The following is a 19,895-nucleotide window of genomic DNA, read 5'->3' on the forward strand; positions in this document are numbered from 1 at the left end:
AGTCTCAGCACAGGCAGGCTGACCAAGGACACTTGCTGGCAGGCTCTCTCTTCAGAGACCATTAACAGTGTAATTGCTACAGATATAAGGTACCACACACACAGCACTTCCTATGCAAACCTATTTTATTTTTATGGTAAATAGCACTGCAGTGAAAAAACACACAAAAAGAACCTACACTCATGCTAAGCACTTATCAGAGTTAACCCCCACTCTAACATGGGCTCTGGCAGTTGTCAGTCTGTTCCAGAGGCCCCAAGCAGTAATGAAGTTGTACTTCTCACGGCACTCTGATACCACAGCGATTAGTGCGTTATACATGGCTACGTAGGAGTGTCCACTGCTGCCACTATTCGCAACATAACACCACCTTACACATGGGGTAGTCAGAGGGGTAAGTCTTCGGGACTTGCATCTGCAATTCATTTTGCAGTGCAAAAAAGGGAAGCTGAGCGTCGGATGGTTTGAAAAGGTACCTCTAAACGCCTGTAATGCATTATTCACAGCCGCTCGCTCGCTCGCTCCTGGAGCAGAGCTCCTTTACCTGCCTAACTAAAATCTGACAGCCTTGCCGAATTGTATAGGTAAATAATCACTGATGTTTAGTTACCACTGTACTACCCTGTTAGGTTGTGATTTTCAACATGCCTATAAGAGTTATAGGCTGCTCCTTTGAAAATCCCGTTCACAAGGAATAAGTGCTTTCAGGTCCCCATGTCTAGCAGGCCACTACACTATCCCTCACCTCAAGTAATTGGAGAATCTGATTCTATTGTGGGGAGAGAGAGGGATAGGGACTCCTCCAAAGGTGCAGAAAGTATCCTCGCTTCCGGGGTGTGTGTGTGATTTTTATCCATTGTTAGTGATGACTTTACATCACCAATGCCCTGGGCTCGAACTACCAGTTTGGAAGAGAGGGATGCTAAATCCCATTAATCCCTGAGCCATCTTTCTCACTAAACATGTAGAGCATAGATCTGTGGCAGGCTAACCATCTGGCTGGGAACACACCCACCCACCAACCACTAAGCTAGATAGAGGGTGTGTGTGTGTGTGTGTGTGTGTCCACACGCGCGGTGGGAGGCAAACAGGAAAAGCAATGAGTTCCACTTTAGAAAAAAAACATCTGAGAGACTGGTCTGAGAAGTCCGATCTAATAGGTTCCCCCTTCCTTGGCAATGCTGAATTGTCTCCTAGAGTCTAAAGGTATTTTTTTTCTCATTGTTCCTTTAAAATGTTTGTTACAAGGAAGAAGTAAAAATTGATAGGGAGAGAGATTAAAGCCAACTTCCATTCAGAGGCTTGGCTAAATATTGGAAGAGCATAATATTTTCAGTTTCTATTTGTACTTAAAACACCTGAGTATTACAACTTCAAACATCTGAATGCCACAGCTGATCCTGGAAGGGAGCTGGTTGATGTCACACAACCTCACCAGGTCAGCTGAGATTTTGGTAACAACTCTGCAAAGGAAATTATGCAGTGGAATAGCCTCTTATTACTTGGCTGCCTTGGATTAGTCATCTCCTGTAATACTGCTTGCTAGGGGAATACCTGACAGCACAGGAGAATTAAAACATTTGTCTTTTGTGGATCTGCGTGGGCCAATTCAACCTATCTGCTCTGAGAGAGCATGTTTGTCTGTTGCACTGTGAACTAAACAACAGAATCTCACCCAAGCTTGGCTGTGAAATTGAAGGCCTTCCCAGCAAATGCATCACCTGGACATGTAGACTATAGAGTCTGGGCTCTTCAGCGTGAGCTGCTACAATAGACTAATAATGCAATCTGTTAGTTACACAAACTGATTTCTAAAGCTTTATTATTATCCACAAGTGATGGTTTGATGGCCTATACTCAGGCTTTGAATATCGAACCTCCCTGGAATCGTGAGTTTGACTCTTCATTGGTTCAACTCAGCCCTTGTGTAACTCCCTAACTCTGTTCCCACGGAAGTCAATGGGAGTTCAAACATCCAAGGGGAGCAGTGGGGGCAAAAAACCTCACTGGCTTCAAGATTGCACTTGAAAAGTTTATGACGGAGATGATGTGATGAGATGGCCTACAATGGGCATGTGGCTGACCGGCAACTGCTAGCAGCAAATACCTCCAACGGCCGGTGATGTGACACTAGATAGGGAGAGCTCTGAGTTACTACAGAGAATTCTTTCCCAGGTGTCTGGCTGGTGGGTCTTGCCCACATGCTCAGGGTCTAACTGATCACAATATTTGGGGTTGGGAAGGAATTTTCCCACTGGGTCCCATTAGCAGAGACCTGGGAGTTTTCACCTTCCTCTGCAGCATGGGTCACATGTTGGTTTAAACTAGTGTGAATGGTTGAGTCTCTGTAACTTGAAGTCTTTAAACCATGATTTGAGGACTTCAGTAACTCAGCCACAGCTTAGGGGTCTATTACAGGAGTGGGTGGGTGAGGTTCTGTGGCCTGCAATGTGCAGGAGATGATCATGATGGTCCCTTCTGACCTTTAAGTCTGTGGGTCTGAATAATTGTATGTCACCCTGAGAGGACGACCGAATATTCACATCACCTGTTTAGAAAGGGGTGAGTGTGGTCTAGTAGCAAAAGCATGGTGCTCAGAGCCCTAAACTCTGCTGCTGACCTGCCATGCAACCTGGCAAGTCACTAACCTCTCTGTGCTCCCATTTCCCATCTGTAAAATGGGATAGTACGTTTCACCTACCTCCCCAAGGGTACTGGGAGTCGTCCTAAATGTCTGTGAAGTGTTTTGGGAGCCTTGGCTGAAAAGCACTATACAAGTGCAACCTTTACTACTAACCTCCATGTTCAGTGTTGTAGCCATTGTTCATTCTATAGCTCTTACGCTTATCATGGGTTCAAGTGACTATTTCACAGCGTACTGGCTGATGGCTCAATTTCAGATATTTTATATTGACGACAATTATTCCCACACAAGGGCCAGCTGCTGACTCTGACCTTTTCTAGAATCTCATTAGGTTAAAGGTGGCTTTGTGAGCACCATCTCCCTTCCTTATCCATCGCCAGAGAACACACACCTGGCTAATGTTGCACTGCTTTCATACAAACAAATTTAAAGTCGTACATCTGGGAATGGAAAACATCAGCCACACTTAGGATGGGGGCCTCTATTCCTAGGAAGCAGTGACTCTGAAAGGGACTTGGGGAATCCTCAGCTGAACAGGAGCTCCAGGTGCGACACTGGCTAGAAAGGCCAGGTTGTATACCCGGGGAATATTGAGTGGGAGAGCGGAGGTTATAATACCTCTGCATTTGATACTGAAGCGACTGCTACTGGAATACTGTGCCCAGTTCTGGTGCCCAAAATTCATGATAAATTGGAGAGCGTTCAAAGAAAGCCATAAGAACCAGGAAAGGATTAGAGAACATGCCTTGTAGTGATAGGCTCAGGGAGCTTCATGTATTTAGTTTAATAAAGAGAAGATTAAATGGTGACTTAATCAAAGTAGCTACACAGGGAACCAATAGTTGATAGTGGACTCTTCACTCTAGCAGACCAAAGGTACCCAGTGGCGTCCCGCCTATTTAGGCAACGCACACACGGCATTGCTCCAAAATTTACAAAAAAAGTGGATCCTGGGGGCTGGATCCAGGCCGCGGGATGATTCCATCCGCTCCCAAATGTGTAGAACAAAATGGTGCTCTCCGCACAGCCTGACCTTGGATACATTGCACGTGCGGGGTCATGGCACACGGAGGATGCCGTTTGGTGGGATGTCACTAAAAAAGGTTGACCTAACCCTGCTTAGCTGAGGAGATGGCCTGGCTGAATGTTGCCGACCTCCAAATCTAACCGTGTCAGTTCAGTGAAATTCAGGGGCACGCAGGTAGCCTACATAACTCGTCTCCCACCCACTCCACCTACTCAATCCTGCTGGGTCAAGAAGTTCAGGCAGCTGCTTTCAAATGGCCCTGGGGCATTTATCACAAAGGCTTCCCCTTGCCTCTGAAGTCTCTCTCTAAGACATCCTGCAGCTCTTTCTGAATCTCTCGGACTGGGAACAGAGCAGCACGTCTGTAGAATGAGGGGAAAAGATGAAACTCAGGCTGTCTTTAAATTCCATTTAAATATGTGGGTTTTTGACATGATTTGTGAAAGTGCGGTTGGGGGATGTGGGGGGAGCTCAACTTAAATAAGGGGAAGCTGGGATGGGGAGAGGTGTTTGTCTTCACACCAGACTCTCAATGCATCAAGTTTCCTTTAAAACTGGAGGTAGCAACCACTTGGGTTGAATCTGACCAGTAATTCTGGGAACGGGCTAAGAACTAAATTCAGATGCTTTTCAAAAGGCTCATCTTGCAGAGGAAGTGAGCCACACCTGACAGATGAGGAAGCATTGGGCTGCCTAGCGAGGAGCAGGAGGGCGGAAGGGGAAACATCATTTTGCAGTAGCAGCTGTGAACACTATGGATAGAGAGAAGGTTAGAGTAAGACACAGCACTTCAATAGTCACTGAGAGCAAACTGGAGGTTAAAGGCCTGTCTCCTCTACACAGATAACCATGTTAAACTTGTTTTTCCCTTCCGTGCATGGACAGAATAAATATTAACTGTGTTAGTTACCTAAGTTAAAGCATTGTTCCCTAACAGAGTTATTAATTCTGTCCACAGAGACATGTTTACAACATGGTTATTTCTGTAGTGTAGCAGGATGGATTTGATTTAAATCACTAGTCAGGAAGACTCTATTTAATCATGGTTTTCTACATAAAAGTGCATTTTTGTTGGTTGTTATAACCTTAATACATATTTTTCACAACTCAGAGATACATGTAGGTTTCATTTTTAGAAGGTACACATTATACATTTTTAAACAGTGATTTATTTTGAAAACTTTTCAGGTTAGTTTTACAGCTATATCAGAAAATGAATGTTTGTTTGGTTAGTTCATTTACCAAAGGTAATTGAAGCAGATAGTTCATCTCCCAATGACTTCACAAATATCTCTAATTCAACAGGTTAATCATTAATATTTGGAGGATTTTCTTGCCATGATGAATTAGGAGGAGAACATCACCAGACAGACATTTAAATTGTTTTATTTAACTAAAACAATGTTAAGTATTCTGGATTTTTTTCTTCAACAGCAAACATGTAATATTTTAACAAAATAAGCATATGTCCTTCGCTTCTCACATTTAGCTCCAGACTTCTCCTTGTCCAGGTCTATTCCACCCTTTGAAACTTTGCACTTTGAGAGAGAGGTAAGGGGTTGACGCTGTGTACACAAAATTGCAGAGGGACAACAGAGTTGAGGTCTGTCATTTCTCACCTCTATATAGATAGATATTTATTTTAAAACATTTTTGCTGTTAACAAGCATGTTACCTCTGGAGACACACATCCACAGTTTGAGAACTGCAAAACTAAGCATCTCTGATGGTATCTTCTAGACTGAGCACTGAGTCCCACTGGGTAGACCAAAATAATCTATACAGAAGCCCCTGGAACCCCATAAGATTGGGTCCCTAATCCGTGAACTATTGGAACTCATTTACAAAACTTTCCTTAAACATGACATGAATATATTGTTTCATACTATAGAATTTATAATCTCTATTCCCTGATGAAATATCTAAAGATAAGTTTTTTTCCTCAAAAAGCATTTTATAAAAAAAATCAGATTTAAATTGATTGTTTTTTAAAAAAAATGTTTTTTTCTCATTGATTTTTATCCACCTTGGTAGGCAGGGCCTTACGGCTGAATAGAGGAAAGGGGCAAATAGGCTAGAAGTGACACCAATATCTATTGGTGGGGAAAGGTTGGGGGAACCCAGTGGTCAGCACATTAAGTCTCCCTTTTGGGCTCTCTGTGGGCATCTCATTGCAATGTAGACATACCAAAATTGAGCAGGTTTCCAGGGGGTACTTATGGCTCATTTCACTGCAGTGCAAGAGGCAAACATTCCTTGGCCCACAAATTGCTTAGGGCCTTGGCTTCCCCGGGACCTAATTATCATGTACTGTACCAGACCCCCCACAATCTATTTTCAGATGAGTCGGTCTTATAGACCTGGTTTATGGAAGCAACAAAACCAAAATTTGTTGCTGTTGTCTTCCCAGCTTCCCTGCTTTTCCTTTCAATTCTGAGGAGTCCCCAGGAACTTAAAGCAGGTTCTGTTTCATTCAGATGGGAGTGGCATGACTCTGCATCCCGATGTCTTGGCCAATATTCTCAAACGAGTATTGATTCTGGAGGCCTAACTTGCTGAGCTGCCACCTTCCGAATGCCAGGACCCCTTCAGGTGTTTCCCCCAGTTGAGTCCCCCATAAATCACTAGTCACCGCTGGAAAATCTTAATCATGGCTTCTGCCTCCAGCTCTACTGCTAGTTCACTGTGTGACCTTGGGCACGTTCATTTCCCCGCCTGCAAATTGGAGGTAAGATGGCGCCTCTATCCTTTCAGGGCAATAATTCATGCTGGAGAGCGCTTTGCAACCCTCCGATGAAAGGTTCTACACTGTGATCGCCTTTCTGGTTTGCCATTGCTCTATTCTGACTGGAAACAAAGTTTGCTCAAGAACCCCCTGACTGCAGACGTCTCCCACGCACCGCGGATTGGAAGTTGAAAGGGAGAGCGGAGTAGAGGGCTTGCAGGATTGGAGCTGAGGGACCTGTTAACAAGTTGGCCTAATCAAACAAACCAGTTATTTCCACATCCTCTCTCAAACATGGCCCTCCCTCCAGTTTTTCCAAAGGAAGGCAGAATACCCTCACTCTGCACTTCAGAAGAAGCCTTAAACAGACTCCTTCATTTGGCTGATACTAGAATAATTGATGTAGTTACCGCTGGGTAAAGTGAGGCACAGAGAAGTCATGAACAACCACCTCAGTCTCAACTCAAATGTAGTACCAAAGAAATGAGGGGTGGGGCTGGGTGTGTAGCCAGCATTATTGGTTCTTGCCAACAGAGGGACCCTAACAACAAAGGCTCCACTTGACTATAAACTCAGATTTCTCTGCAGATGACTAGAGTGAATTTTGCATCCCTTTCATATTAAAGCAGTCCAATGGAAAAACTGGCAATGGATCAGCTGGCTACGTAAGGAGTCTTATTATATTCCATTCCCCGTCCCTGCTTCACTTCACATAGCTTCTGCATTTTACAGCAGCCCCAGCCTAATAGAGCTGGGGATTGGGTTCTGCCCATTGTAGACATTGCACCAGATGCAGAGCTCAACAAGTCTGGATGTAGGGGATTAGCTGGGGCCTACCTAGCGGCTGTAAACCAAATCTGCAACACTTTGCACGGCTCTACACTTGTATAATCTTTGAATGCACACTGAGATTTCTGGGTTAAGAAACAGCATCTTTCTGTAGCCTCCCTTCGGTAATCCAGCCGAAAGACAAGCACAGCAGGAGAGGGGAGTTTGATACAGCAGGGTGCTTAAGCCCTTGTACTTGTTTTCAGGCATACTAGCAGCAGGAGACCTGTGTTCTGAATAAAAGAAACTTACCTAATGTAATATGATGTCTGATGTAACAACCTCGTCAATAGCCCTACTTTTTGCTAGGTATTTTTACCATGTGCTACAGAGACTTGTACTTCACTAGTAAACAGACTTCCAGCCCTTAAAGGTTCAAAAATACAGTTTAGGCCCATTCTCCCATAATAGACAAATAGGGTTTGAAGCATTTTACAAATTTTAGAGCTTTTAAGTGGACAACTTCTTATATGCACCGGCCCGGGATCAATGGTCACTGCAGGAGGTTGGGTCAATAGGGTCAGACTAAAAGAGGCTGCTGTTTAAATTCGGTTTCCATGGATAAGATTATTCCTGGGTGCTGTTTAGCAGTGGGCGAGCCAAACAATTTCTACAAGCAGGCTTAATGAAGTATGCTTTTCTGATGGCTGAGGTCAAGAATGCAGTAAGCACCATTTAACATCTGAGCCACAAGAGAGGGAGGAAAGTGTGCACGCGACACACTGCTAAAGCATAGATGTTTCTGAATACGTGCCTACCACAGAGAGGAGACGGTATTAATGCCCATACCCCCATCTGCCTACTGCTAACAGGTCAGGTAGAATGCAGCTATCTTCTCCAAACAACCTACACGTGAGTCCTTTGCTTTGAAGTGAGATGTTCTCAGACTTTCAGCACTGACCGCCACCGTCTGCGTTTGGGAGACCACCTGGTAACAGGAGACGGAGCCTCTCACCTTTGAGCCGCCCGTGCAACTCCAGTGCAGGCTGGCAGTTATTGCTGTTGGGTATCTGTGGACTTGCTGAAGCTGGCGCTTGCCATCCAGTTCCTAATGAACAGGCATCCACATCACTATAGCTACCAAGGTAACTGGAAGCCTCCCCTTTGGCGGTCTCAGCGGGGCCTGCAGGAGAATGGGTTGCCCTCTCAACCCTCACTGCGGGTCTCTCTAGGTCAGGTTGGTGGGGCAGCCTTGCACTCACGTTGCCTTTGCTGTACCCATTCTGTAGAGAAATAGATTTCATTCTCAGGGATGTTAATCTTTCACCAGCATTAAATCTGTGGGCATAAAAATAAGTGTGTGTGTCTATGTCTATGTATGTATGTAACAAACTAATTAGAAACACACGTGAACTAGGACACTTTAGATATTGATCCAAATTCTCCTCAAGTTAGGTGAGGGGTTGGATCCAAGGCTCCTCTTCTGTGCCAGTAGAAAGATGGGTTTTGAGCCCAAATCTGAATCTAAGGTAGGTCTACACAGAAACTAGACACCCGCGACTGGCCTGTGCCAGCCAACTTGGGCTTAGGCTAGAGCCTGGGCTCCAGGACCCTGGGAAATGGGAGCGTCCCAGTGCTCAGGCTCCAGCCCGAGCCTGGAAGTCTACACCACAATGAAACAGCCCCACGAGCCTGGGCCGCTCGCAAATTATTCTTTGCTGTGTAGACATACTCGAAGTTGCTTGAGCCCAAAAGGGTTTAGAGCCAAGGTGCCAGTTTGGATGCCATCACTAACAGCATTTTACAATGTATCATGTTCCTTGGCTCACTACTTAAAACCAAAATGAAAAAGACCTTAAAGCCTTTGAAATCTTTCTTGATGTTCTGGTTAAAGTAACTTCAAAGGTATTTAGTTGGACTGGGGAGCTGAGAGCTGAGTGTAGCAATCCGAGTGAAAAGGTCTAGCTAGCCGGAGGAGAACTGGAGTGATGAGTTGTGTTTTGTTTTTAAATATATCAATAGTTTTCTAATCTTATTTTCTCTTTTACATTAGATCTTCATGGAGATGTTTTAGCACAAGAGTGATCATGCAAAGTAAGTGCTATTACTAAATGACTGTGTGTTAAGCTTCAGTAAGTACATTTGAATAATGTACCAGTGGCTAGAGATTTTAATGAGACTATGTATATTGTGACTTTTTGGGACCCCTTTCACACACACACACACACACACACACACACACACACACACACACGTACGTCCCTTGCACAGTGACTGTTCATGGTTTTACAGTTTAGCAGATACCTCAGACAAACACCTCCACAGTCATTTAACAAGTACCACACACTAATCCAATTCAACACATATGTGGGCAGAATGACAGATATGAATTTGGTGTGGCACTTTCTACTATTAATTATTCAGCAAGGCTTGGGAATGAAACTGTTAACAAACCAGTGCACTCTCATAAATGATAATCACCTTCCCCTATTAGGAAAAGCTTTCTGACTGTAAGGATAGTTTAGGTAAGCACTCGAACAGGTTACCTAGGGAGGTTGTGGAATCTCTGTCACTGGTGGTTTTTAAGAATGGGTTAGACAAACAGCTGGCAGGGATGGTCTAGGTATACTTCGTCGTGTCTCAGCATAGGGCAGATGTAACCTCAAGGTCCCCTCCAGCCCTACATCTGTGAGTCCCCGTCTTTCCTGTGCAAGGAAGGGGGTTACTAGTTAACTGTGTGTCTATTAGGATGTTGGAAAATTACAATGGAAGCCACCTCTCCCACACCAACTGTCCCACAACAGTAGTTTTCAATCTTTTTGTCCTTTGCGTACACCTAACAAATGGAGATGCAGACCTGTTTGGAAATCTTAAACCTAGTCTGTGGCCCCCCACAGGGGTCTGTAGACCACTGGTTGAAAGCTAAAGGTCCTACAGTTTTGTGAAATAGCATTTCGGACAGTTGCAGTCAACAGCCTGTTCAGTGACTTACTGTAATGAGGCCAGACCATGTTTGTAGGTAATCTTACAGAACTGTGCAATCTTTGCCTAGCTGCCTCTATACAGGGTTACCTTGTATTTGATTCCTGTGCTTTTCTACTTTGTGAGAACATCAGTCGCACTGTGGATGAGTGACTTTACCTGCACCCCCATTTGTAAAGATTGCTAAAATGAGTCGACTGAGGTTAACTTCTATTTTATCCAAAATGGCTCAGTCTACTGCGTGAAGCTAGACTAATGGCAGATAGGCCCTGCAGAATTTAGAAGTTCCACAGGAGCTTATGTTCCTATTTACACAACCCCCTAATTTTACAGTGGTTTCTAGTGTCCTCTCCAAGACCTTTGTAAAATCTGAACTGTCCTGTAATACCTACCACGGAGAGAGTGCTCTCTTCAGTGGCAGCTTTCATCCAAGAAATTCTTATTGCTTTACAGATGTACAAAGTAGCAGTATGGAACACTTTAGAAGCAGAGACGATTGTTCCGGTATGATGCAGTGCTTAAAGTGGGAAAAGGAAACAATGGGCCCAGTTCCGTGAAGTCCTAGACACCTTCAACTCCAGTTGACTTCGTCGGGAGTTCAGAGACTTGCAAGACCTGGCCTGACTGGGACAGTTAACAGGAAGGACTGGGAGGAAGTGAGAGGTAAATAGGGTGAGCTCTGATAAGGCCTTGAAGGGTGAGCGGCCTGTGACTTTGATCTAGCAGAAGGCAACTTCATGGCAGCCTCTTATCAGCAGTACAGACTCTGCTTGAGGCAATCACCTTAGACCAGTCATTTTTACTTCGAGAGCAGGTATGGTTTCTGCCAAGAAAATATCAAAGGAGAGAGAAGAGAAACTGTCCTACTCTCTTCCCTGGAGGATTTTCCTCCTCCCTTGAGGGCAGTAGTGATTGTATTATATAGAAATCACATTCTTGAGGGCAAAAAGCCTATTCCTACAATACAATCTCTCAAACCACTAGGGCAGACTGATCCAAGCTCTTGTGGTGTTGGATTTCTCAGCACTCTGCAGCCACCTTTTTTCAGAACCTGCCCATCTGGAAAAGTCCTACAGAATGCAGTGAACATAATGTTTGAGTGCGTGTTTGGAACCATCCAGTAGAACTGAATATAGAATTATATCCCTGCTATAGAATTTTATAGGATGTTCCTAAATATCTACAAAAATATTTTATTACATAAAAAGTCCATGACATTTCACAGAGAATGTCTGTAGTACACTCTTGGTTTCATCTTTATTAAATTCTAGAGGCCTCTTCCACAGGGGCAGACAGACCTCTGTCAAGTGCAGAGGGGATAGCAGTAGCCGCATGATTTGAAATATACATTCACAAGTGTAGGTATAGGATTGCACATAAATGTAAAACCCTTCTTAATTTCTTCAGCACCGCTGGTGTTTGAGGCTGCACAGTGTGAAACAGAATGGTGATTTTGACAAAATCCAGGTAAGAACATTTTGTGATCTGCTTAAATGCCATAAAAATATTGATATTTAAGCTGAAAGGAAACTCAAACAAGGGAGTCCCTTTTGGATTTAATTCAGGGCACTTATCTGAAGCAAAAAGGTTGATGATGTCAGATTCTTTAAACTGCTATTGAAACTTGTTTTGGAGGGTAGCTGGGGAGGCACATCTCTCTCATTAGTGGCATCCCATAAAGCCCCTGACAGAACTGCACAAGCTAATGAGTTACCAACACAGGAGATCGCTTCCCTGCTTTAGGGATATAGCACCTTTGGTCACAAATAGCAAGTTGTTTCAATAGCCAGAGTTACAGCATTATTGAAGCTTAATGTACAAATGTTGGTGTTTTTAGAAGGGCAACCAAAAGCAAGGGTTGGATTCTTGCACTGGTCTTCTAAGGAGGAAAGTGGGTATTTCCCGACCAAAATGCCAGTCTGGGAATCTCTTGGAAGGTGAAGGTACCAGCATTAACACTGGGCACTGAGAACGTCTTAGACACCAATGAAAGTGACAAAAGAATTGGCACTTGGTCATTTACTGTCCTTAGCAGTAGGAGGCGCTTCTCAGATCACCTCTGCAAGGTCTTCACTCCGGAGCCAAAGGAGGGAAGTCACACACTGCTATACTAGAATCGATACTCTGCAAGTGGGAGGAGGATTATAAACATTTACAACAACTGTATTTACTGTTCTTTTACAAGTAACCACAAACACAGTTCAACTCGGCATCCTAGAGGAAGGAATCAGGCCAAAACTTACCTCTATTGTTTCCTCCTTTGAGCTGAATAGCACTATGTAAAAATAAGGAACAGTAGAGCAAAGGTGGGTAGGCTGTTCCCATATTCTCCCCCCTTAGGCATGAGCTAAGGGACACCCAATGATCTTGAAAGATAACACAAGATGTTTTTTACACAAGCTTCAATTAACCAAACAGTCACAAGATATAGTGGGGACCATGAGCTCTGGGAGAACCAAAAAAGGATGAAGCATTTCTGTTACTGATTAGATGATCAACAGTGACATTAGCATACAAAAAAAGTAAGAAGCTTTACAATATGCAAGAAACCCTGTATTGGACAGTCCTCTAAGTCTAAGACACCTAGTAATGGTCAGAGACCAGCTCCTGGATGAGATGGTCTCCTGGTCTGACTCAATGTGGCAGTTCCTAGGTACTAAGTTTGTCAAGCAGTATTGCTTCCTTCCTTTTCTCCCAGGTGAAGGGGGATATTTTCTGCAGCTGCTTCAAAGTTCTGGCAGCAGACAGAGTCAGCCCCGGCCACAAGTATGTTTGCAGTTCAAAGCAACAGCGCAGGGGCTGTATTTTCCTTTGTAGGTTCAAAACTTGATTTTTCAAGGGGCTCAAGATTTTGCTTGGTGCTAAGCCACCCCATTCTGCGTGTTTAAATCCAGAAATCACGTAGGAATCCAACAGAAAGTCCTGAGCCAGAACTGCAGCTCACCCCCGAACTCTGGGGCCATTTGGGTCTAGCATGAAACATTTCAGCTTGAGTTCATCGCTCTTGCTGAAAACTATTTTTTTAAAAAGTTTATTCTGTGCTCTGGAATTTGTATTCCATTGTGAGCATTCAAAGGCCTGATTTAGCTCCTTGTTTACTGCCACAGAATGCTTGAGGGGATTATTAACCAGTGTACATTTAAGCCTTTGTAAAAACCAAGTCTTTACATATGAACAGCCTGGAAAGATCTCTCCCCTTTCTTCAGAGAGCCTTTGGAAAAGATGGGGTTTATATACGTACCTATAAGTGCTTTGAGCGTCCCAATACACACATTCCTAAGGTTTTACTCGTAAGAGGGAACATACCTATGGGGATTAATTATGTTTGGTCTCCTCGTGTTCATGCGCCTTTGCAAGTCTGCTAAGGTTTGTAGTTTCCACTTTATGAAGTCTAGAAATGCTCCCCCCATTGTTAACCCCCTTTACTATTTAAATCAGAGGAAGGCAGAGCTAGCCCTCTTCACAGGAGGCATCTCGGTGAGAAAGAGTGATGTAATGACTAGTGTATGTGCAGAAGGACTGAGGTTGCGGGAGGGGAGGGATTCATCAGTTCTGGGTTTTCATCCAGTTTTGGCCCTTCTATACTGTGTGAGCCTGAAGTCATTTCAAGCCTTTGTAACCTCAGCTGACCCATCTATAAAATGCAGGACATGATGATAGTCCTGGAGTCTTAGGAATTCTAGGTTAGTCAGTTAGTACCCTCTTCAAAGAGTGCTCAGATTCCCAAGAATCATCTTCACCACAAGATGCTACCAGCCTACATCCATCAAGGATCCCTGTGCTTTCCATACTTTCAATGTTTTGGCTCCTTTTCTTCCAATTCCAGGTAATCATGGACTGGATGAATGAAAGGGACATATTGTTAGTCTCTGCCATAATTCTAGCATGTGAATTAGAATTTGAAAGCAAGGTTATCAATAATAAGGTAGTGTTCAACAAATATTTCTGTTCTGTAGTTGGGGGAAAACAGATGATATTGTTTCATCAGATGGTGATGATAATACTCTTTCCCTTCCACAGACATTTTAAAATCAGCACATCCAGATAACTTGCATCCAAAAGTTCTAAAAGAGCTGGATGAGGAGCTGACAGGACCGTTAATGTTTATTCTTAATGCGTCTTAAAGCACCAGGGAAGATCCTGGATTCCAACACAGTGGAGCAGCTGATACGCGACTCCAATTAAGAAAGAGTTAAAGGAAGGTAGTGTATTTATTTCAAATCAACATGGATTTGTGGAAAATAGATCCTGTCACACTAATGTCATTTTTTTAAAAATGAGATTACAAGTTTGGTTATTATAGAAGTCTATTACATCAACACTATTACCTTTAAGTCTTTTGACTTGGTACCACATAACTGTTTGATTAAAAAAACCTAGAACGATATAAAATTAACATGGTACACATTCAATGGATTAAAAACTAGTTAACTGATAGGTCTCAATATGTAATTGTAAATGGAGAATGGTCATTGAGTGGGTGTATTTCCAGTTGGGTTCAGCAGGGATCATTTCTTGGCCCTATAGTTGATAAATATTATATGACCTGGAAGAAAAACAATCTTATCACTGATAAAGTTTTGCAGATGATGCAAAAAGTGGGGGAGGGTTAAATAATGAAGAGTACAGGTCATGGATTCAGAGCGATTTGGATCACTTGGTAAACTGGGCACAAGCAAACAATACATATTAAGAATGGCTAAACGTAGGCCATACTTACAGAACTGGGGACTCTGTCCTGGGAAACAGCGACTCTGGAAAAGACTTGGGGGTTGTTGTGGATACCCAGCTGAACAGTGTAACGCTGTGAAGTATAAATGGGAATCTCAAGTAGGAGGAGAGAGGTTATTTTACCTCTGTATTTTGGACAGATACGACAACAGTGTGTCCTGTATTCCACAGTTCAAGAAGGTTGTTGATACATTGGAGAGGGTTCAAAGAGCCACAAGAATGGTTAAAGTATAAGAAAACATGCCTTACAGTGATTAGTCTATAAGTATGTAGATGGGAACAAATATTTAAATAATGGGTTCATCAGAGAGGTTTAACATGACCCAATGGCTGGAAGTTGAAGCTAGAGAAATTCAGAGTGGAAACAAAGTATACATTTTTGAGGGTAACTAAATATTGGAACAATCTACTAAGGGTTGTAGTGGATTCTCCATCACTGACCATTTTAAAATCAAAACTGGATATTTTTCTAGAAGATCTGCTCTAGGAATTACTTTGGAGAAGATCTCTGGCCTGTGTTATACAGGAGGTCAGAGTAGATGATCTTAGTGGTCCCTTCTGGCTTTGGAATCCCTGCTAACAGTCCTTTTGGTTGCAGGACAGCAAATTGAAGCATAGTCTCCCTACCCACCCCCTGTAAATAAACATCTATTGTCGTGAATGTCTTCCATCTTTCAATTACTGTGTGTTTGGCACATTTTAAAGAAAATGGAACTTCTGTGGCACCTGCAGATACTAAACAAGTAATTGCAAGCACCGATGAAACCAAAAGAATGAATGGGAGAGAGGAAAAAGAATTCACCATCCAACAGCCAACCTTTTCATCCAATCTTAAAACTAATTAGGTTGTTTGCCCCTCCCCAACTCCAACTCCCTGCGTAAATGCTGTGGTTTGAATAGGAAAAAACTGGTGAATCCGATCTTATCAGCACAACCCTGCTGGCCCGAAGAATGAAACAAAGCCCATAAGATGATTCACTGGAACATGGATACAAAAAATATACTGGTTTGCTACCAGTATGTTAAAAATCATATTAACTGAAAAATAGGTGTACGAGAAGGTGAAAGACAAGGGGATGAGTGGGACAGAGTTCAGGAGAATAGATGAGGATAGAAAAAGCCATGGGGCCTGCAGGAGTGACAGTGTTTATAGAAAATGATTCTGGAGAATTGAAAAATGCAAAATATAACCACCAAATACATCTGACAACAGACAATAAACAGGCCCTCAGCATGCCTATGATGTCTACAGCCCGAGGGGGTTGCGTGTTAAGGGAATAAAGTCTAGGCAGCATTGTGCTTGGCCATAAATACTCAGCAAATAATGAATCTCAGCATTGCTTTTTGGAGTCCAAAGGTTTTTTTTTAAAAAAAATTACATTGTCTATTGGCCACATGGGCAATTAGCTCCCAAACCAATAGTTCAAAAACAGGAGGGGAATTTCCTTGACTCAGACTTAAAGGTTTGTAGATGGGGACAAGTATTTAAATAATGGGCTCATCAGGCTAGCGGAGAGAGGTATAACATGACCCAATGGCTGGAAGTTTAAAGGTGCCCCTGGGCCTTGTTACACTCCCCTTGCACCTGCTAAAAAGAGAAAAGAAACGCTGACTATTCTGCTCCAGTTTGAGAGAGACATTGAGACATTGATAGTTACAATGAATGTTTAGAGCATATAGTGTTGCAGTACCTGATGACATACTAAAGCACAAAGAAAGTACCAAGTAAGCACAGCTGGGTCCATCTAGTCCAGTATCCTGTTTCTGAGAGGGGCCGGTGCCCGCTGCCTTAGAATAAGGTGGAAAAACCCCTGCAGTATGGGATTACAGACTAACCTGATCACAGGGAAAGTTTCTTCCTAACGATTAGTGGCAGTTGCAGTAGGAAGGCGATGGGGAGCTCCCCGCACCAAGAGACGAAGCAGATGGCCCCGGATACTAGATCAGATCAAACTACAGCGAGCAGGGTTGAAACAAGGAGGTGCTCTTGGAAAAGCCCGGAGACTTGCCAGCAATTAAAGGAGTGAAACTGCAGGTGACTTGCACAAGTCACTTCGGGTCTGTCAACACGGCAAAGAAAACCCCCCCCACACCAAGTCTCAGAGCCAGGGTCACCTCACTTTGTCTCATGGGGCTCAGGCTGCAAGGCTAAAAATAGCAGTGCAGGTGTTCCAATTTGGGATAGAGCCCAGGCTCTGGCCCAAGTAGGAATGTCTACTTTGCTATTTTTAGCCCAGCAGACCAAGAACCACGAGCCCGAGACAGTTGACCGGGCCTCTGGGAGTTGGCACAGCATGTTTTCCTCTGCAGCTTAGGCATACTCTTCCCTTCTGTGCCTCAGTTTACCCAACTGTAGAGTGGGGCTTATACCCACTTTACAAGCATTTTGAAGTAATTAAAGATAGGAAATTTCATTTCAAATTGCAATGAAGAGGTGGTGTTAACTATTACAACCCATCCTCATAGCCTGCAAGCAATGAGGGGAGTAACCCCAGCCAACCACAGGACTCTAGGAAATCTGATGTGGGGGAAGGGAGTGGGGGAGCCTGACAGTCTTAGGAATGGCTTGGAAGGCCACCACCCTGGATTGGCCCAGCATTAGGGCCTGTTCCAATGCCCATTTAAGTCAACAGAAAGCCTCCCAACTGACTTCAATGGACGGTGGCGCTTCCCCTTAGCAATTAGCACTATTGAATAACACAGACCTCCAGAAAAAGGGTGCAGAGAACAACTCAACAGTTTGCAGTCAAATCTCTAAGGCAAGCCGCTGTGTTCGTTACTTGCAGACATTATTTGTGCCTCCTGGGCTTTAAGTAAGCTACGTTCCTTCAATGCAAAGGAAAAGAAAACAGATGGAAGAGGAGAGGGAAGGAAACTTCAACTCTGATCCTTCAGTTCAGTTTTCTCATCAGCCTAAGAAAGGGGGAAAAAAATCCGCACTGTTCTTCCTGCAGTTAAAGAGAAATCGGCTGCCAAAGCATGTGCCCGGGATTTCACTTCCAATAGAATCATAGAATCATAGAATATCAGGGTTGGAAGGGACCCCAGAAGGTCATCTAGTCCAACCCCCTGCTCGAAGCAGGACCAATTCCCAGTTAAATCATCCCAGCCAGGGCCTGACCTTAAAAACCTCTAAGGAAGGAGATTCTACCACCTCCCTAGGTAACGCATTCCAGTGTTTCACCACCCTCTTAGTGAAAAAGTTTTTCCTAATATCCAATCTAAACCTCCCCCACTGCAACTTGAGACCATTACTCCTCGTTCTGTCATCTGCTACCATTGAGAACAGTCTAGAGCCATCCTCTTTGGAACCCCCTTTCAGGTAGTTGAAAGCAGCTATCAAATCCCCCCTCATTCTTCTCTTCTGCAGGCTAAACAATCCCAGCTCCCTCAGCCTCTCCTCATAAGTCATGTGTTCTAGACCCCTAATCATTTTTGTTGCCCTTCGCTGGACTCTCTACAATTTATCCACATCCTTCTTGTAGTGTGGGGCCCAAAACTGGACACAGTACTCCAGATGAGGCCTCACCAATGTCGAATAGAGGGGAACGATCATGTCCCTCGATCTGCTTGCTATGCCCCTACTTATACATCCCAAAATGCCATTGGCCTTCTTGGCAACAAGGGCACACTGCTGACTCATATCCAGCTTCTCGTCCACTGTCACCCCTAGGTCCTTTTCCGCAGAACTGCTGCCTAACTGTTCGGTCCCTAGTCTGTAGCGGTGCATTGGATTCTTCCATCCTAAGTGCAGGACCCTGCACTTATCCTTATTGAACCTCATCAGATTTCTTTTGGCCCAATCCTCCAATTTGTCTAGGTCCTTCTGTATCCTATCCCTCCCCTCCAGTGTATCTACCACTCCTCCCAGTTTAGTATCATCCGCAAATTTGCTGAGAGTGCAATCCACACCATCCTCCAGATCATTTATGAAGATATTGAACAAAACCGGCCCCAGGACTGACCCTTGGGGCACTCCACTTGATACCGGCTGCCAACTAGACATGGAGCCATTGATCACTACCCGTTGAGCCCGACAATCTAGCCAGCTTTCTACCCACCTTATAGTGCATTCATCCAGCCCATACTTCCTTAACTTGCTGACAAGAATACTGTGGGAGACCGTGTCAAAAGCTTTGCTAAAGTCAAGAAACAATACATCCACTGCTTTCCCTTCATCCACAGAACCAGTAATCTCATCATAAAAGGCGATTAGATTAGTCAGGCATGACCTTCCCTTGGTGAATCCATGCTGGCTGTTCCTGATCACCTTCCTCTCATGCAAGTGCTTCAGGATTGATTCTTTGAGGACCTGCTCCATGATTTTTCCAGAGACTGAGGTGAGGCTGACTGGCCTGTAGTTCCCAGGATCCTCCTTCTTCCCTTTTTAAAGATTGGCACTACATTAGCCTTTTTCCAGTCATCCGGGACTTCCCCGGTTCGCCACGAGTTTTCAAAGGTAAGTTTGAAAAGTTTTCAAACTGTTTATTTTATTGGAACACAGATCACGTTTGGGAAAGTTTAAGCAGGCAGCTGCCCCGTTCCCTCCTGTTCCGACGACAGCCAGAGGCCGAGACAGCAGTTGGCATTGCTCTAGGTAGTTTGGGAATACGTTTTCTAGAGGGTCCGGTTATGGCGCCAGATCTGATGTCGTCCTCTGTTTTTTTTCAGGGCTTTGCCTATCTCAGTCTTCGGCTGGAAAACAAAATGCCAGCAACCCTCCAGCCCCAACTCCTCCTACTGCAGGGAGAAGGTCTAACTAATCAAAATAGGTCATGAAGCCTCATGAGATATTTAATCTGGATATGGATCGCCAGGTAGAAGAACCTGCTGCCATTTCAAACAGAGTCCCTCAAGTCAGATTGTCACGTGATGCTCCTTAGCTCCCTCCAGCTGTACACCATCCACCCAAACTTGGAGACACACGAGCAATGCAGCCTGGGTATGTCCACTCTGAGTGTACTGAGGAAGCAGCTATAAAAATAAGATACAGAAGCCAGCCTTGCAGGAGCAGCTTC

General features: G+C 44.0%; 1 protein-coding gene and 1 long non-coding RNA gene across 2 annotated transcripts in view; one reads left to right on the forward strand and one right to left on the reverse strand.

Moving 5' to 3' along the window:
* LRRC75A (leucine rich repeat containing 75A) overlaps nt 1-19,895 on the reverse strand; it is a 192,807-nt gene that overhangs the window by 9,174 nt on the left and 163,738 nt on the right. The gene's annotated exons all lie outside the window — the stretch shown is intronic.
* LOC140899640 (uncharacterized) lies at nt 10,606-14,184 on the forward strand. The gene is made up of 3 exons (XR_012155399.1): nt 10,606-10,809; nt 11,554-11,613; nt 14,167-14,184. It is a non-coding gene; the product is annotated as an uncharacterized LOC140899640 (long non-coding RNA).

Source organism: Lepidochelys kempii, chromosome 17, assembly GCF_965140285.1.
Source record: "Lepidochelys kempii isolate rLepKem1 chromosome 17, rLepKem1.hap1, whole genome shotgun sequence".
NCBI lineage: Eukaryota > Metazoa > Chordata > Testudines > Cheloniidae > Lepidochelys > Lepidochelys kempii.